Here is an 18,347-nt window from a genome sequence, read left to right as displayed (position 1 = left end):
CTGTCAGTATCGACACAGTGATAGTTGAGTAGGTTTCAAAGACACCATTCATCTTTAGGATTCTTTCTACACATTGGGGAAGCATCTCATATGTACCTATGACATTGTTTCTTCCTAAAATTATTCAATAGTCATGGATCAGCTTCTACATTCATCTTGGAGTAGATATCACTGATAGACATTCTACATTTGCGGGGGGGACTACCTTGTCTCCTTCCTTCCTTCCTTCTTCTTCTTCTCTCTTATGGGAGGGACTTTTTCCTCTTATGGGGTTTTGTACTTCTCATACTTCTCTATTGTATATACATGATGTGTGTTGTAATGGGGGATCTTAATTAGTCCATCCATCCATGCATCTTATTTTTTCATCTCTCTTTTTTTGGGAGACTTTTTCCCATGAGGTTTTCCCTCTTTCTCCATTTTCAGAGAGATTGCATTGCATTTGTACATGGGTACCTAACATGGCCTATTAGTCGGGATCCATCATGCATTTTCATTATAACTTTTTTGAGCTTAAGTGCATTCCCCTATGTTGCACTTAAGGGGAGGTGTTAGTGTAAATAATTAATTATTATCACACTTTACTTAATTTTACTTAGGTTAATGCATTGTTTTATTATTTAATAGTTAGACACCTAGGAGTATGCATACTCATATAAGTTTTTTTTTTGACAACACAAGAGTTAGTAACTCTAATTTAGCACACGGTGTCTACAACCTAGGAGTATGCATACTCATATGAGTTGTCATGTAGACAACATAGTTGTTTGCACTCTAATTAAGCACATGGTGTCTACAACATCTTTTTATGTGACATGCCTATGTAAGCTTATTCTCTCATTATCACACTACCTTCTATGCTTAATGGAGGATAATCCACTCTTGGTGGACATGTGCTTAGTTGTGAGTCTTATCACTTTGCTGACTCCTAATCATTCTAGAGGTCTTTATATTCAGGAACTCCTAGTGTATATGTACATCAATTCATTCTCATATTGTTATTCTGATCATCAAGGGGGACTACGTTGCCTCCTTCCTTCCTCCTTCTTCTTCTTCTTCTCTCTTATGGGGGGGACTTTTTCCTCTTATGGGGTTTTTTCCTTCTCATTCTTCTCTATTGTATATACATGATGTATGTTGTAATTGGGGGGTCTTAATTACTCCTTCCATCCATGAATCTTGTTTTTTCATCTCTCTTTTTGTGGGAGGGTTTTTCCCATGAGGTTTTCCCTCTTTCTCCATTTTCAGAGATATTGCATTGTATTTGTACATGGGTGCCTAACATGGCCTATTAGTCAGGACCCATCATGCATTTTCATTATAGCTTTCTTGAGCTTAAGTGCATTCCCCTATGTTGCACTTAAGGGGAGGTTTTAGTGTAAATAATTAATTATTATTACACTTTACTTAATTTTACTTAGGTTAATGCATTTTATTATTATTTATTAGTTAGACACCTAGGAGTATGCATACTCATATAAGTTATCTTGTTGACAACACAAGAGTTAGTAACTCTAATTTAGCACATGGTGTCTACAACCTAGGAGTATGCGTACTCATATGAGTTGTCATGTAGACAACATAGTTATTCACACTCTAATTAAGCACATGGTGTCTAAAAAATATTTTAATGTGGCATGCCTATGTAAGCTTATCCTCTTATTATTGCATTAACTCCTGTGCTTAATGAAGGATAATCCACTCTTGGTAGACATGTGCTTAGTTGTGAGTCTTATCACTTTTTTTACTCCTACTCATTCTAGAGGTCTTTATATTCAGGAACTCCTAGTATATATGTACATTAATTCATTCTCATATTTTTATTCTTATCATACTTTATTGGTCCATATTGTGGTAGTGCTTGAGCTTTTTGATCTTGGTGTGATTTTTCCCTAAGGCAAATTCTTACACTTTTGTCAAATTTTGTTTTCAAGTTCATCTCCCCCATCTACCTGACATTCTTCTCATTAATAGGATTACAACCTTCATTTCTTAATCCCATGACCTTATGAATCAGATCATTGTCAATGACAACCGACACATCACCTAACCAAAATATATCATCATGTACCCTACTCAATATGCTTCGAGTCCATTCATGATTGTTGAATTATTTATAAAACATATACTTCACTAATTTCAATTCCTCTAGTTGTGAATACTTAGATTTCAAGGACAAATCACTATTACACATATCACGTAAGTCTTTATGAATTTCATCATCACAGATGCTCTCAATCTTACAATGTATATAACTTCTAATATCTTTTACAATCAACAAACTTTCTGGAACCTACAAAAATGTGCCTAATGGATCATCCAATAAAGAAACAAATGGGTGTTTCTTTAACTCATACCTTAGTCTATCACTAACATCATACACTCTCTGACTAACCATAGCTTTATAATATGTAAATACTGGAATAAACTAGATTTAATACTTCATAAAATACCTCAAATTCATGATTTAAGGCTTCTAAAACTTTCAAATTTTTAAAATTTACTTCGCACTTCAATTCATTGTCAAATTGCTCTTAAATTCGTTCAGGACACTTTCCATAAATAAATGGTACACTCAATCTTGCTTTTCATCCTTAAATCATTTCAAATTGGACTACACATTAAATACGTATCTACCTCAAATTCAAAATATTGTCTCTATTTACTAGTAAGCTTGATTTCTAAAGGCCTACTTCATTTGATCATATCAAGTCTTTCATACTTGACCATAGCTTCATCTCTAAGTCTTCTACCTCTTGTTAACTATGCAACTTCCAACTCTCTCTCTTTAATATAAGTTTTGACCAACAGAGCTCTACTACTGCTAGAGATGCTTAATTTAGGTAGGATGAGCCACAAATAATCAGTGACTTCAGCTTTCCATTTGGTGCATCAAAGTACTATTCTTCCAATACTATATGTGAACTCCCTGGATTACAAGATTTCAAAATGCTTCCTTGAACTCATCAACATGTTCCTTCACTACTTCTTTCTAAGTGTTATCACTTCCATTTTCATTCCTTCTATTATCTTTGTTGTTATTCCTTCTGTGATTAGGATTCTTGTTAAATTTCCTTCTTTCCATTCTATAGAATCTTGTTGTGTGTCCAAAGTTATTGCATAATAGAAATATAGGTGCATTCCTCCTTTGATTGGTTCCATTTTGACTTTCAGGTGCTCTATAATTCCTTGCAATATGTCTAGGATTGTTACATTTGTAACAAACAAAATGCTTCCTTTCACCATTAGGTTTTTCTCCATCATTAGATCTACCTTAAGATCAACCTCTTCCATTACCTATAGGGTTAGTATTTCTAAACATTTTATTATTCTCATTATTACCATCAAATTTAGGTTTCGTACAATCTACTTATTTATGTCCACAACCATGACAATTATAACAATAGAAATTTGTAATGGGTTTAAAATACTTACCTGTGCAATCTATCTTCATATGTCCCACTTCATTACAAATGAAACATCTGCCTTTGAACTCATGTCTTACTTCCTTGGGTGGCTCATCTTGCTTAGATTCATCAACTTGCTCCAGTTTCTTAGGTTCATCAAGATTAACTATTAACTCAACTTCCTTTGATACTTCAGTAGATGTGCTTGATTCTACCTTACTTAGATTAGATTTGTTAGGGGATTTAGTAACTAGATCTGGTTCTCTTCTGATTTCAACTTTCTTGGCTGATTTCTCTCCAATTAGATATCCAAATCATGTCTTGTCATAAGAGGGTCTCTGATGAAATATTTGTTGATGTATCTTTTCATTATTGGAATAATTTTTCTCTAACTATTGTTTAGCTTGTGTCAATTCTCCTTTCATAATAATGTTGTATTTTTATAACTCAGCATGTTCAATCTTGATACTATCTAATTTAGATGTAACTTGACTTAACTGGGATCTAAGATCTGCATTCTCAGTTTTTAGTCTTGGTTCACTAATGCGACCATTTTTGTTAAGACTTAACTTAAGCTCAACTATTCAGTTCGTGTTTCAAGATCTCATTTTCCTTCTGAAGATCTCCTATGACATCATTGTCACTTGTCTGCACAATTGGTTCCTTTTTAGATTCTAAATTTTCAATCTTGTCCTTTAACTTGCCAATGTACACTTTTGAATCTTCATACCTATCTTTCAGGTTATCTCTTTCTTCAATAAGAAGGTCAATCTGCTTATGAGCTTCTTCTAGTTTTTCTTTAGTTGTTCCATATTCAATGGGATCTTACTTAAGTTGTTAAACTTCTTCAAAGTAACCGGGCTCTAATACCAATTGTTAGAAATAGATAATACTAAGGGTGGCGGGGGGGGGGGGTGTGTGAATCAGTATTCTACAAAATCTTTCCCACAAATGAATATTGTTACTTACTTTATAACATGCATATAGAAGTAAACCAATAATGTTGAATAGTAAATATAAGCGTACACATAGAGAACTCATAACACCATTATTTGTTAACTTGGGAAACCTTGGCGAAGGGAAAACCCCAGTGGGGATGATACCCACAAGATGCACTAAGAAATAGGATCTTGTTAGGGATATTGACCCAATTAGGAGTCTATGAAATACATATAGTGTCTCGAGTCTCTATTAGGAGACTAGGACTTGTTAGAAGCCTAAAACCTATTAAGAGTTAGTAGAACAAATACAATGTATGCAAGAAGAGTCCACTGTCCTAACATGAAATTATATAATTTAGTTCTCCATAAGATAGATATACATAAAATACTTGCTTTACTGTTGTAGCTCACACTTACTCTGATCATACGTCAAATCTTACATCACATAAAGTTTGCATAATAGTTTGCATCACAACTACAACATCTCATGACTTCACAGTAACTGCACAATATAAGATCCCTACTTATACCTTGCACATTTACAAAACTCTAATTAGTCAGCCTTCGTGTGTTCACATGTTTGACATAATATAAAATAATGTCCATAAAGTTGGCTCATCATAAATTAGTAATTATTTCATAACCAAAATAATTCCTAAGGTTGTACAACTCTAATTACTTATATGCTCTGTTAAATACCCGCATTGGTATTTTAATCATAACTTGCATCATACTATCTGTACACATTTGCACACTTAACTGATAGTGTCAGAAGCTTCCCTTAACTATGCATAAGCTAACTCTCAATGAGTCATCCATACTCTTAAGATTTGTTTTTTGTATTGTTGCAAACTATCCAACACTTAGACAATTTTCTATCTCTAAATGCATAAATGAAATGTTGAATACATGTTGCCATAAATGATAACCATCAAGACATCAAGATGCCTGAAGAAGAATGCCTTGATTACTTTCCTGTGGATGCCTCAGCTTGTGAAGATGAGATATCTTGAGAATACGATATGAAAATTAAGCCCCTAAACTTCCTTTTATACTAATGTTTAGGTGGGAAAATAGCTCAAGACAACTAGGGAGTAAATTAAATCAATCAACAAACTCGAGGACTTTTGGGCCTCAAACTCTACAATCACTTAGGACTAGGTCCACTTGGGTTGACCTAGTCCTAGGGAAGGGGATGGGCAAACCTTAGAAAGGCCTAGAAGGAGGTGTTGGTGAAACTGGAAGATAATGAGTTGATCAAGAGATATTGTCAAAAGGATAGCAAAGTGACACCTAGAAGATCATGTTGGAAAGTGAGAGATGAGGAAGAAGCATAAAATAGAAGAAAAAGGAGAAAAAGAGACCAAAACCACACTTAGGGGGCTAAAAGATCTCAAAATGAAGTATGTCCATTTTATGACGGAACACTAACTACTAATCATAAAAAACTTTTATTTCAAAACAATATCTATTTCTATTACAGTGCTAAGAGACAGAGCAACTATGTCAAGAATTAGGCACTATTCTAACTACTAAGCACAAGTCTGTCCAAATTATTGATTAACCCTCACGATTCCACACTTTTTAGGGTAAAATATATTTCAATCATAACATTTGCATTCAACTTTATTCTCTGCTCTATTGTATTAAATGCAACTCTTAAATTTAGGAAATTTTTCATTTAACTTGTATTCTATATAAATTTCATAAGTGTGTTTATAATTTTTGGAGAAGTTATCAAATTGATTATTATGTAATGTGTATATATTATTTTCTATTTCTAATGAAAAATTACTTATTTATTTACATTTCCTTAATTTGTTATTTTATACCTGGGAATGATTTTTTTCTAAATAATTGACAGTTATTTTATTGTTTGTGTGTATTCATTAAACACACTATTGTTCAAACTACTTAGTCCATCCTTTCTAAACAAAAATACATGGTTATCTAGAACAATAGGTTAAGAGGAACAGGTATGGTCTTATATAGTTTGGTGGGTAAGATATGGTCCAACAATAGGTAGAAGCTCCTAGTAGTGGTCTAGCATCAATTCAACAAAAAAAAAATTCAAAATGTTCTACATGAGAAATTATCTTTAAAATATGATTAAAATTGTCTCTCATGTGTCCTCTGACACTTCATCGTACATCTCCCGAGCCACATAGACATTTGATGAAGATGTTACCTATAAATATTAACTATATCTCAGAATAATGGTCACAAATGACAACCAACAAGTAATCCATTACTTTATTGTAAATAACCTTATCGAACAGTTACTTCCTTCTCTTAAAAACATAACTTATTTATAGTACATTGACAACAAATCAAACATGATATTTATGCTCCAAGACTTTACATCAGTTGACAAGTTTTCCCTCAACCAACATAACATCATCACCCATGCAATCCTTATGAATCAGTAGACCAAAAATCATACAGCATAGGTATGTCCTCTTCGTATTTCAAGAAATCAAATACTTTTTCCTTCGCCATCAAATACTATTGTGCACGAGCTAACCATTTTACCAATTTTCAGGGACCACATTTGGATTACAAAATAACTCAACTATACATTACATTCCACAAATAATCCTTCTACATATTACTATTCCACAAATTTATGCTAATATATATATCTTTTGTTAGTTTGTGGTACTTGATCAGGGAAGTATTCTACACTTTCCATTATTCCTCAATGAGATTTTTGGGGCCAACATGTTGGAATTATTCTAGCCCTAATTTTGTAAGAAACAAATATCTTGTTTAAAATGGCTTAGGGTTAAGGATTTCATAATGTGTGATGTGATAATAGCTTCTTGCAATAGTGTTGAGCTACAAAGGATTATTAATTGTAATCAAGTTGTAATCACTGCATAATAAAAATATTTAACTCACTATTTGGTGGGCATAGCCTATGGATTGGGTGAACCACATTAAATCTATGTGTCTTGTGTTCTTTTTTTTGTGCATTTTTTATGGCTTACATTTAGGGATTTCATAATGTGTGATGTGATAACAGCTTCTTGCAAGGGTATTGAGTTGTAACAGATTACATATTGTAATCCCTAGATAATAAAAATTATTGGATTCATTTTTTGGTGGATGTAGCCCAAGGATTGGATGTACCACATTAAATCTTTTTGTCTTGTGTTATCTTTTGTGTGCATTTTTTTGGGGCTATTTTATCAGCTATGTTTGGGGGGTTGACATGTAATTATTCAAGCCCTAATTTTGTAAGCAAAATAAATCTTCTTTAAAATGGATTAGGATCAAGGATTTCATAAGGTGTGATGTGATAATAGCTTCTTGTGGCAGTATTGAGCTATAAAGGATTACAAATTGTGATCAAGTTGTAATCACCGGATATAAAAATATTGGACTCGTTGTAGTGGACATAGCCCAGGGATTGGGTGAACCAAATTTTAAAAAAATTGTATTGCATTCTCTTATGTTGCATTATTATTTTATGATATTGGATATATTTGCATGTAATTGTTATTTTTGTCTCATTAATCCTAACATCTTTTTGGCCAATGAAATATCTTCCTAAACATCAAATGAAATACACTTTATAGATCTAATGTCACATGGAAATGATCAATGCAGACTCCATGACTTCTATACATACATGGATACTTCTTTAGAAATATTTGTATTAGGTTGAATCTAATGACTGGATTAATTTTTAGAACTCGACCAAACCTTGTCCATATATGTAGCATTTTGCTTTGTTGCTCAATCTTGAATTTTCAAACTTTCAATGTTCATTTGTAATTTCTTTGCATTACTAAATACCATGTTACTTGTGGTAGAGATTCAAATTTAGGTAGAGCTTCAAATTTTGAATGTTCATTTCTCATCTTTAACATCATCACTAAATAACATTTTATTTTGGTGCAATTTTGTACTAAACTTGGTTGTACATTTTCATTGTTTAATTCAACTAAATGGTTCATTCAATATTTTCCAAAGTTGGTCAATGTATGTTGCATGGAATTTTAGTAATATATTTGTTGGATATTGTTCCTTATTCCAAACATTTTTGAAAGTTTCTTTCCAAATTGAAAAACAAATGACATAAATATAAAACTTATTTCGATAGTTCTTGCAAGAGAAATACAAAAAATTACACAAAGTATTCAACATTTAGACAATGTATACATCTAATGTCATATGGAAATGATTAATATGCCTTTCATGACTAATATATATACATGGACATTGTTGTGCAATATATTTAGTTAGGTTAAATTTGCATTTGATTATTTAATCTCACTAAATGGCTCATTCAATATTTTCCATAATACTTAATGTATATTACATGGACTCTTATTAAACTAGTGATACAGACAAATATGTTTTAACTACATTTCAACCTCCTGCATCTTGTCCATTTCTTATTTGACACCAACCTCCTCCTTCCTCCCTCCACATCAAAATAGCCCCTAAACATATGTTGGGAATCACAACACATCGTGTTTCTTATTTAAATAGCTATCAGTTAAATTTGGTTTAAAAAATTACAAAGAAGTATTTTTAACGCATTTGAAATATATCTTCTTTTAATAAAGTTTACATAAGCATTATTTAATTTTTCAAATTTTAAAACTATTTTTCTAACCATTCATTAGATAATACATTTGGAGTCTTATATATACTTTTCTCGCATTTGAGATACCATGCAATTATTTGTTACTTATTTACGCTTCATTCTTGTGGAGTAAGCTTTATTGTTCTTGTATTTTTCAATTAATTATTATATATAATTTACAGTACACTTATGATACTAGAATCTTATCAAATAAGTTGGTTAATACACTACAATTTAGTTCAACATATCATCCTCAAATTGATGGTCAAAGGTGGTAAATAGTGTAATACCCTAAAATTTGTCTCCCAAACCAATTTGCTCCTAATCTCAAATATCGATCGACAAGACCTAACCCACAAGGCATGACTATTTTATCTACTTGATTTGAGTACCAATTGCATAAAATAATTAATTTCCAATAATCATTAAATATTAATAAATTCTTAAATATCGAATTAAAGTTGGTTGCTAAACCCCTTTAATTAACTAATTTAATCTAAAGTCTTTGGTAATTTTAATTAAATTATTCATCTTTTCCCAATTACACATGAAAAGGGGAATTTATTGATTTAATTGAATTACATATCTCAAAATATCAACAATTTGAAGTTAAATATTCATTAATTGAGAAAAATAATTAAAATAAAAAATATTTAAATATCTTCCAAATTTTGAGAAAATTATCTCTTGAGTTTAAAAAGGGAAATGAATCAGATAACTTAAATCATAAAAGGAAATAGGGTTTTTAATTGAAACTCAAACAAATAGTTAACTACCTCATTCACTTCAAAATCATGAAAGTAAACTCCCCATTAAACATAAAGTATGTATTTTAAACTCAACTTCAAATCAATCTTGACTATTAGTTTGATTCAATCTCAACTGTTGGTTTGTATGGGATCCCTATAAAAGAAGGCTTCTTGCCTTCATTTGACATGTGCAATTTGAGTAAGGAAATTCTATCGAAATGAATCTTAACTTACTGTGAATCCAAGCTTTTTAAATTTTGTTTGATTGTTTACATATCAGGTTCATAAGTTTTGCACTCATGTTAATTTATATTTGCATTCTCTTATCTAGATCAATACTTGTTTTTGCATATTATTTAGAATAAAGTCATAAGATTTGCATTGAAAATACCAAAACATAGATTAGCTACATTCTCATATAAATCCTTCATTCTAGCAGTGTCTATAATCACTTAGTCTCTTAGTTCTTAGAGCAATTCAAGTTAGGTAAAAGGTAATAGGCCAACATTCTTGGATTTCTCATGGTGGATTACTTCAAATTGATTTGTGATCAATATTACATTTAAGGACTTATTGAAGTGTGTTGTTCATTGTATTTAGCTACATTCTCATATAAATCCTTCGTTCTATCAATATCTATAATCACTTATTCTCTTAGTTCTTAGAGCAATTCAAACTCATGTTAGATAAAAGGTAATAGGTCGACATTCTTGGATTTCCCATGATGGATTACTTCATATCAATTTGTGATCAATCTTACATTTAAGGACTTATTGAAGTGTGTTGTTCATCGTATTTGGCCACATTTAGCACATACATTTCTAGCACCCACCACGAGGCAAGAAAATCAATTATTGGCCTTAATTCTTACTATTTTACTCACTTTTGCTATTTCATATAATGTAAAAAAATCTTGTTTGGAAAGTTCTTTTCTCATAGGAGGTTTATATTAGGTCATTCAGTACCAGATCGAACCTCGTATGAGTGATAAAATGTTGTTATTTATCGTACTATAGTTGATCTTAGCACATGTAAGATATGTTTCTATCGTTTGGTGATATTTTTCCTTGTATAAACCTTTTCATCAGTCTATTTTCTCATTTTAGAAATATAGAGCATTTTTAGGGTCTATTAGATTATATTTTTTGTCATTAATGATGTTGATGATTTACTAGTTCTCTATTTGATATGGTTTCCTTGATATCATGATATTTGTGTAGGATGTTTTGTAGAAGACTGCTCGAGACACACAAACCACTTGCAGTTTTCTTGTAGGACACTTGTCAAAGAATCAGTTATCGAAGACTATTGTTCAAACCTACTATGAAGTACTAATGAGTGCATGCAGATTGCCTTGAAGACAAATCAAAACTAGACATTGTGTATGTTTAGTATTTTCTTAAGAATATATCCTAACTAGGGTCTTGTTAAAACTTCTCCTAGGGATTATGCTCTTCGTTAGATGGAAGTGATGACAATAGATGAATCAGAAACCTAGACGTTGCTAAGAGATTGACTCTATGGAGACAGGGAATGGTAAAAAATCACTTGAATTGTCTATTAGTGATTGAAATTATTCTCTTCTCTCCTTGAGGGAATAAAAAACCCAAGAGCTCTTGGACTTGTATGAGTGGAGTTGCCATGGTGATTAACATGTTTTGTGTGTTTGGCTGAAGAAAAGAGGCTAGAGGGGTATGCTCTTATCCTAATAGAGAATTAGAAAATTTGATCCCTTAGATTTGAACTAGTTAGTATCAAGAGTCACCTTTAGAGGGCATGTCGTATGAGGGAAAAATCTATTCAAGAATCACCTAAGTACGCACACACCTTTCATCGATGATTCCAACTCACTATAAAAAAGAAGTTTTGTAGCCTTCGAAGACTCCAAAACCATGTTAATTTTATCCTCTTGATTCTTGATATCAAATATCTTGAGGATTCCATGTCTATTGTACTAAGTGGTGTTGCTCCTAGCCTTGCTTGTCAAGGGTGTATACTCAAACATTTTGGTGTAGCTAGAAGGGCCTCAATCTCGCTTGTGAGAACATTGGGGGTTAATGTAAATAAAATCCAATTAAAAAATTCTAGTTAGAGGCCACTCGGTTCACCTCCAAAAGGGGGCATAATCTTTGTGCAAGGAAGGGGATTAATCTCTCATGTATATCCTCACCATATGTATACACCTAGATACTTGAAGGTGGTATATAAGATTGGCCCATAATTTGTTTGATAACCTTTGAACATGTATTATTGAGTCCTTAGAAACACCAAAAACACATGCACCCTCTAGGAGGTGACACGACTGTGTGAGGTAAATGTATACACATAAGATATGAGACAAAGGTTTTGCCTTCTCTACCATTTTCTTTCTAGGGATATACTTGTATTTTAAGTTAGTTGTGTCCAAACTAGTCCAAGTTAGTCAAAACTTCCCCATCCTTCCAAGTTTATTTATCCTTGGTTGGATTGTTTGCAACTACTTCCTATTGCACTATTGATTGCTATCAAACAAGTCTGAACAACAACCTGAACAATCCAGAAAACTGTCAAATCTACCTTGAAAACTTTGAAAACTAGACATTGGTCTAAAGTCTCATCTCGACTTGTGAGAAAACTAGAACAAGTAAATAAATTAAAACTTATTGTCTAAATTTTCTTGTCTCACACTTGATTATAGTTCATCCTAAGAGTCATCCTAGCTTGTACAAGCCTTTTCTCAATACTACCAAAATTTTCTTAAAATTTGCAAAAATCGACAACTTTTCATACAAGTATAGCATTTGATCATCTAGTCCTATCTTTCATTGTATGAGTCTAGGAAATACTCATATGGGAAAAAAAATTCCTCATATGAGTCTATCAATAAATTGCATACACTATGTCTATCCTGGTTAATGTTTGGAAATCATCTCCACATTCTTATGTCTAAAACAATCATTTATAAAACTAAATTTTTTTGATCCATACTTAGTTAAACATCTTGATTCATGCAAGAACTAGCCTTCCATCTTGCATTGGTCTACTCATATTTGTTGTGTTGTTATACCCTATCATTTTGAAAGTCAACATCTTGGTTGTCCTAGCCACTACTCTGATAGCTCATACCTAGGTGCACATTACTTTCATTGTCATATTTACATATTTCAAGACAAAATTTAAATGCAATCTTGATTTAAAGTTTTCATACTAGTATTTTCATAAATATTGATGACTATTATAACTAGGCATAAAAGAAAAATTACCACATATAGACCTAGGAGAGGAATAGGAAGAGGTAGAGGTAGAGGATGTACTTGATTCTTGATACACTCTGATCTTAGTGAAGGACCCTCAAGGTCTCCTTCACTTATCACATGACCTCCAACACCTAGTGAAGAGTCATCAAGCTCTATGTCCATCATTGCTTAACCTTATGTAAGATGTACTTTCTCACGCGACTTCAAAAAGTTTCAAAACCCATTGTTTCAAGAGAAACCTACAGATCATATGCTTGATAGATCATCTCCTGAACTTGATTTTATCACTAAGAGTAGGAAATAAATACCTATTACTTTAAACATTGAATAGTTGCACACAGAACATTTGCGTACACAAAAATTACATATAGACAACATGGCTGAACAAAATTAAAATGATATAGAACTCAAGAGAAATTCAAGAGAGAAAAATGCAACTATGTCCTAAAAGGTGACAATGAAGAAATGACCAAAGAAGAAATAGAAAAATGTTGAAATGCTATAAGCTTTCATAGGGTGATGGAACTACTGATGAAATAAGAAAATAAATATACTTCATTGAGCTAGCTCTTGGAGGAGCCAAACTACCCAAATACTTTGACCTAGAGACCATTATTGTTAAGGAAGAAGAAACATAAAAGCTTACCAAACTATTGTTAGCTATGTAAGAGAAACTATGAAAAATAATGAAGGAAAAAGATAAACCCACTAATCTATACTCATTGGATGCCATTTGTTCATTTTTTTTTGACAAGAATATATACATTCCTCCTTTTGCTTAAGGAGTTGAGATACAAAAATATGACAAGTACTTGGGAACATCTAATCCTTAGACCATTTGAGAGAGCTTGGTTCCCTATCTATGGAATTTGTGCATGATCAAAATTACCTCATGTGTTGTTTCCATGAAGCTTAAGTGGACAAGCTATAGAATGGTTTTCTAGGTTACACACTCAAAATAAAAACTTTTGATGAAATTTCAAACTTGTTCATACAAAAATACACCTAAAACATTCAACATTAGGTTACCATGAAAGATATTTGCAACCTTAAACAAAGAACAAAAAAAACATTCTTGAACTTCCTTCAAAGATGGAGAGACCTATACACTAAATATTCGCAAAAGATCCTTGAAGATGAAAAATTATACATTTTCATGGATAATCTTGCACCCAAATTTGGCTATAAACTAGAACTCCAAGGATCCCCTACATTTTATGAAATGATTAAACAAGGTGGTTGAATAGAAGAGTTCATGGTCAAGAAAGGAAAATTAACCCTGCATAAGGAGAATAAACATGGATCTAATTCAAGTAAAAATAAGAGTAAGTATCTCAACAGGAATTGTGATGTTTTGAATGATGGTGTAGTGGATGCTGTGACTCCAAAATCCACTAAAAATATTTTTAATCTAAAAAATAACATACAAGTAACCAAGGCTACAAAAATGGTTTCCTCAGATTCCAAAATAATTAGAAAATCCTTCAAAGAGATACCTTGGGCTCCTAGACCCAAATGTGATTTTACACCTCTTGGCGGGGCCCTGTTCCAACCAAGATCAGATATCATTGCATCTGGATCTGTACCCAGATCAGATTTTCTCCATGATTGTTCTTTACAGGACTTAATGGCAGGTAGTTGCAAAGTAACTACAGTTAGAGGACATCTCAGTTATGCCTGCATTATAAAGGCAAATTTTGTAAATTTTGTAAAGGTCAACCTTTCTCTATTTTCTCTGTTATTGCTCTGCAAATTCTCAATATAAATTCCCCTGTGCCTCTGAACTACATGATTTTCTACCTTATCTCTTTCAGCCATTGGTATGCAAGTGCAAGAACTCTTTGCCTCTTACTAGTGTTTTGTAGAGATCTATGATCTGCATGACTGTATCTCCTTGGCCTATGAATGATAATATAAGTGAATCTCTCTTTCCTTGTGTCATTCATCTTGGTCTTTTGATCTGCATGTGATTATTAGATTAAAGCAAAATCTGAATGTGTATATCCTTAGTTTCATTCTGGTTTAAAAGTGCATATATGGGTAGAGATTGGTCTGAACACTCTATTTTGGTGCATCACCTCTTTATATTAGATTAGGTAGATTTGATTTCATGCTCTCCTTCTCCCTTTTCCTCTCCAAGAGTAGTTAGGTGCATCCTGATAGTAAGAGGAAGCTAGCCTTCTCCGGAGACTCAACCTCACAGTTCAAGTCCCATAGCTTGGAGGTTGTTTCCATGTTTCACTAGGTTGTCCTCATGCATAGGCTTTGGACAAGGGTGCAAACCTAAGTGACAATAGTTTTTGGCATGCCCGGTGGGACAACTTTTTAGAAAATTTCAAGTCTACTAGTGTCAAAATGGAAAATTTCAAGATCAATACCGAGGAGATGGTATTGGTTTCAGTGTTTAAGCCTTCAAGAGGCTCATTCTTCAAAGTACTTGCCGACTCTAAGCTTCAAATACATATCTGGTTCTAGACCAAAGTTGTAGTGTTCATGCCCAAAGCTAAAACAAGGGCATCTTCTAGAGGTAAGTTTCAGTATCGAGAGCTTTCATTTTCAAACCCTAGAAGAAGGAAGACTAGAATATCTTTATCACTAGATAGGAGTGCCATAGTAACAAATACACCTGCAAGATCTATCTCTACTCCTCCTGCTATTAGATCTCAGCCTAGACTGCCATCAATAGATATCAATAGATCACTTGTCTATATGGCGTTGCCTAGAGCTCATACTTTTTCCAACTTTAATGGTGGGAGCCCTCTCTTATTAGCCTAAAGACATGACATACCAGTAGCTGCCCTCAAAAGTATACCAGAGTTTACTGGTGAAACTTCTGTCTCCCCCTCAGAACACATTCAAGAGGTTGCAAATGTCTGCAATATCCATGGTATTACAAAGGATGATGTTGCAGTTAGGCTCCTAGCCTCATCCTTGAAAGGAAAAGCACTACAATGGTATAGAGGTTTAGCTCATGGTTCTATAACAGATTGGGATGGATTAGGAGCGAGATTGTGCAAACATTTTGAGATTAAAAGTGATTATTTGTCACTTTTAGAGTAGTTGACTACTATAAAAAGAGCCCCCCATGAATGTATGACTGATTTTAACTATAGATTTCAAAAGACATGGGATAGAATACCTACTTCAGTGAAGCCTACCCCTGGTAATGCCTTCTTGCATTACCTTAGAGCTTTTAACAGTGATATTGCCACTACAATCCAAACTATGGGAGGAGATATCTTGCCTAATACTTATGACGTACCAATAAAATCAGAGAACATCCTAATACAAGGAGGTAAACTAGCTCCAAGGCCTACTATGCCTTTCTTCCCTGATGTTTCAAATCACCAACCAGCAATGGCTCCTCTTCCCACAACTTCTACATCACAATCCCTTGTCCTAGTCCCTAAAGCTTCCACATCTTCAAATGGAATAGATGAAATCAAAGAGATGATGCAATCTCTGATGTAGAACATGGATAAAAGAGAAAAGAACCTAGAAAAAAGATTGCAAGATTATGGGAAGAAGTTGGAGGACAACTCCTCTACGATGCATAAAGTAAGAAACAAGGTGGTAACTTTAGAAAGACAACAAGCTCAAGGTAGTAAGCCTCATCAATTGCAATATCAAACTCCAAACAGTGGTAGGCCTCCAAATCCTAATCATTGGAACAATTCTTTTGATCAGAGTAGGTAGGGTGGCCATGTTTCAACCTCAAATGTAAACCAAAGTAGGGCCATAGTCCCTCAAAATAGTATGGCTCAAGGTCAAGATTTTTTTCCCTCCTGTAACTACTCCTATGCCTATTGTATGTGTCAAAAGGTTGAATATTTTATGGCTTTGATAGTCCAAGAATCTACAACAGAACAATCATACAAGGAAGACCAATTTAAAGATGCCTCAGATATGCAAAGACGGGGTGATTGCTCTTTTATGAATCATCAGATGGAGGAGAATTGTAATGTAAACCAAGATTCCATTGCTCATAACACTAGAAGCAAAAGAAGAGTTATGGAAGATGTTGTCCCTCCTCCTCCCAATCAGGCCTCAACTTCAAATGTGATATCTCATGAGCAAGCAACAAATAATCAATCAAGTACCTTTCAGCAACAAAGGCAAAATCATGGCAGAAAGGATGCAAGTGATCCTCAGGTTATTCCATCTCAACCTCATACAATTGTAGCTCCCAAAACTCATACCAAAGCACCTGCTATGCCATTAAGTGTGGTAGAGAAAATGAAGAAGACAAATGTGAATATCTCCATGTGGGATGCTATTGCTACTATACCCATGCAAAAGAGTTTGCTACAACAAGAATTGGAAAGAATTGAACCAAAGGATCAGCCACCTAGTATGGAAAGTGCCACAAGCCTAGTACAACCATCAAGGGAGGTAGAAAGAAGTAAAAAGGTTAAACCTCCTCCATTCTATGTTTCTCTAATTATAGGGTGCAAGCTAGTCCATAATTGCATGATCGATTCAGGGGCTAGCAGTTCAGTGATGCCTAGGTGTGTTGCTGATGCTTTGGGAATGAAATATGAGCCCATTGTTAGGGATGTATTGCAGTTGGATGGTAGTACTATCAAGAATGTAGGGATCCTTAGGAATGTGGAGATGGCCTTACATGCATGCCCTGGTTGTATTATAACCCAAGATATCTCTGTTGCTGAGGTCAAGCCATATTTTGCCATCTGTCTGTCAAAAGACTTCACTACCCAAATAGGTGGTTTCATATCTTTTGATTGGTCATATATGTCTTCTAAGATGAGATATGGATCCAATGATCCAATTAGAGTAGAGCCTCAAGCCCTCCATCGTACTGAATCTTACACCCCTAATTCCATCAACATGAATTGCCCTATCCTAGAGATGGATGAGAATGACATAGTGAATGAGCCCACCACTCCCCTAACAGAGATTCCTAATTTTTTATTGGATGAGTGGGCTAATTCATATCAATTTGACCCTATGTTAGAAATCCTTGAGACAGGTCTCAGTACATATTGTATATTAGAGAAAGATGCTCTAGTTCCCAATCTTGTGGAGACTAAAGAAGATATGAGTGGGATATGGAGTATGTACTTTGATGGATCAAGGAATAAAAATGGATCAAGGGCTAGTGTGATGTTGATTTCTCCTGCACAAGTAAGGTATTACTTCTCCTTTAGGCTCCAGTTCAATTGCACTAATAATGTAGCCAAGTATGAATCCTTGATTCAAGGTCTCCTACTTGCTCAAAAGAGAGGAATTCAAGCCTTAAGGGTGTATGGAGACAGTGATTTGGTGGTTAATCAAGTGAGAAATCAGAATACCACCAAGAATGGTTTGCTCAAGTCTTATTAAAATAGGGTATGGGATTTGCTTGAAGGTTTTAATGCATTTAATATTCAAAGCATCGCTAGAAAAGAAAACAAGCA

The sequence above is a fragment of the Cupressus sempervirens genome, chromosome 2 (assembly GCF_028749045.1).
Source record: "Cupressus sempervirens isolate cs-2001-9-10 chromosome 2, ASM2874904v1, whole genome shotgun sequence".
NCBI lineage: Eukaryota > Viridiplantae > Streptophyta > Pinopsida > Cupressales > Cupressaceae > Cupressus > Cupressus sempervirens.
This window is presented reverse-complemented; position numbering follows the sequence as displayed.